Source organism: Amaranthus tricolor, chromosome 8 (assembly GCF_026212465.1).
Source record: "Amaranthus tricolor cultivar Red isolate AtriRed21 chromosome 8, ASM2621246v1, whole genome shotgun sequence".
Classification (NCBI taxonomy): domain Eukaryota; kingdom Viridiplantae; phylum Streptophyta; class Magnoliopsida; order Caryophyllales; family Amaranthaceae; genus Amaranthus; species Amaranthus tricolor.
The window spans coordinates 4,752,599-4,755,098 of record NC_080054.1 but is presented as its reverse complement, the minus strand read 5'-3'; positions in this window follow the sequence as shown (position 1 = coordinate 4,755,098).

Sequence of the window (2,500 nt, the reverse complement as noted above, 5' to 3'; positions counted from 1 at the left end):
TCGTGCCGCCTGAGCGGGTAGTCGGGGATCACAAGACGCAGCATTTCCTTAGGCCTCAAGCATACCGTCAACCGTCAACCGTCAACCGAAAGGGGCATTGGGAGCAACCGAAGGGACGTTCCCCCAGACGAATCACCGTAGGCCAAGCTGACTAGGAAGGACCCACTCATCGTCTGGTAGGGCCGACCAGCCACCGGAAAAAACCGATCGCCGGCGATGGCCCACGGGATGGCATTCAACGTGATGGAGGGTAGTCACCCCTCACACGCATAACGCCCATGCCTGGGCGAGGGGGTGCTGGCCATGCCAGCCCAAGGCTCCCAAACTCTTTCCCCCTATAATAGATAAAGAGATTTTTCCCTTGTGACCCTAGGGGACACCCAAATGCAAGTTAAGTTATACTAGTTTTTCCATGGACCAAAACTCACCTTTATTTGTAACATAATGTCATTTTTATGACTTGTATTGTTGGAACATATATTAAAGAAATTTTAGAAGCTGAAATTTTGAAAAAAAAAAACTTGTAAGTATTTTATTTTAATTAAATAAGGCCGAAAAACGCGAAATTAATAAAAAATAGTAAATAGTGTCAATAAATCATGAAAAATTAGGAGACACTTGAGAAAATATATATAAAGACATTGGTTTAATTAAAAAAAATTTTTTCATTAAAAAAAGTATTTTATTTTTTTTTTCCGTTAAATTGGTGAAATAAAGGGAAAAATAATAAAAAATAGTAAAAAGTGTCAATAGATCATGAAAAATTAGGAGACACTTGAGAAAAAATATACAAATAGATTGGTTTAGTTAAAAATATTAATTTCATTAAAAAAATATTTTATTTTTTTTTTTCCGTTAAATTGGTGAAAAATAGTGAAAAATGGATAAAAAATTGTAAAAATCTTGAAAAAATGGGAGGCTTGTTGGAAAGATATTATGAGTGAGAGTCATTGATATTATTTTCAAAAATGGGTAAAAATAAATTTTTGAATGATATAAGAGGCTAAAAGGGAGTATTTTTTATCAACTTACATTGAACTCCTTTACCACAATCTCCCTTACAAACCATAGTAATGAGAATCATTGGTATTAAGTTTGAATGATGTTTTTGATCACCTTGCAACGAACTCCCTTAAAAGCCATAATCATTAGGGGGGTCTCATGGCTCATTCTTGGCTCGGGGCTCGGGGCGAGGCTCCGGCCATGGCTCAAGGCTACCACATTGCTCCTATACCACAATCTCCCTTACAAACCATAGTAATGAGAATCATTGATATTAAGTTTGAATGATGTTTTCGATCACGTTGCAATGAACTCCCTTACAAGCCATAATCACAAGGGGGGGGTCTCATGGCTCACGGCTCGGGGTGAGGCTCTATGCTACCACCTTCTTTCCCATGGGCCATAGCGTCTTTCGTACCGCATGGCCCGAAAACCTTCACAGCACCTTGAGAGCTCACATTATATTATAACCATCCATATAGGTGCTCAGGTGCTCAAGGTGCTCAAGTGCTTAAGTGCTAAAGTGCTTAAGTGCTTAAGTGCCTTAGCGCCTTAGCGCCTAGCGCGCGCGCGTGCGTGTGTATCATTAGATTAGAAGGGTGGATTTTTCAAGATCCCCCGGCTCACTCGGGCCAAGCATATCGTTCTTGATCTCGTAGCAATGCCCACGTCTCACGAGTCGAGCGTTCCCTTCCTCGGCGCACGTGCGTGGGCCCACGGCCCACGGGTCGGCCCGCGGGGTCACGGCCCGCGGGTCGGGTCGGGGGCGAGGCTCCGGCCATGGCTCCATGCCTACCACATGCCCAGTCGATGGCACCTTGGGCCCCAACCCTCAACTATAACCTTCCCCCTATAATAGATAAAGAGATTTTTCCCTTGTGACCCTAGGGGACACCCAAATGAGAGTTAAGTTATACTAGTTTTTCCATGGACCAAAACTCACCTTTGTTTGCAACATATTGTCTTTTTTATGACTTGTATTGTTTATATATACCTTCAAGAACATTTTTGAGTCTCGTGGCCCACGGCCCGCGGCCCGCGGCTCACGGCTTTTGATTCGTGGCTCACGGGTCAGGCTCAGGGCGAGGCTCCGGCCATGGCTCAAGACTATCGTCCTGCCTCCCTTGGGTCATCGGACTCGGGTCAAGCACTTCCTTTTTGGGCTCGTAGCAGATCCCAAGGCCCACCGCTCGGGCGTTCGAACCCCGGCTCACCTTTGTCGGCCCACGGCCCGCGGCTCGGGGCGAGGCTCCGGCCATGGCTCCATGCTACCAATTTCCCTACCTTACCTCCTCGGGCTCGGGTCATGCACTACCTTTTTGAGCCCGTGGCCAATCCCACGGCTCCCGGCTCGGGCGTTCCTACCCCAGCTCGGGTGGGCCGGGCGTTCGAGCCTCGGCTCACGGCCCGCGGCTCGGGGCGAGGCTCCGGCCATGGCTCCATGCTACCAATTTCCCTACCTTACCTCCTCGGGCTCGGGTCAAGCACTACCTTTTTG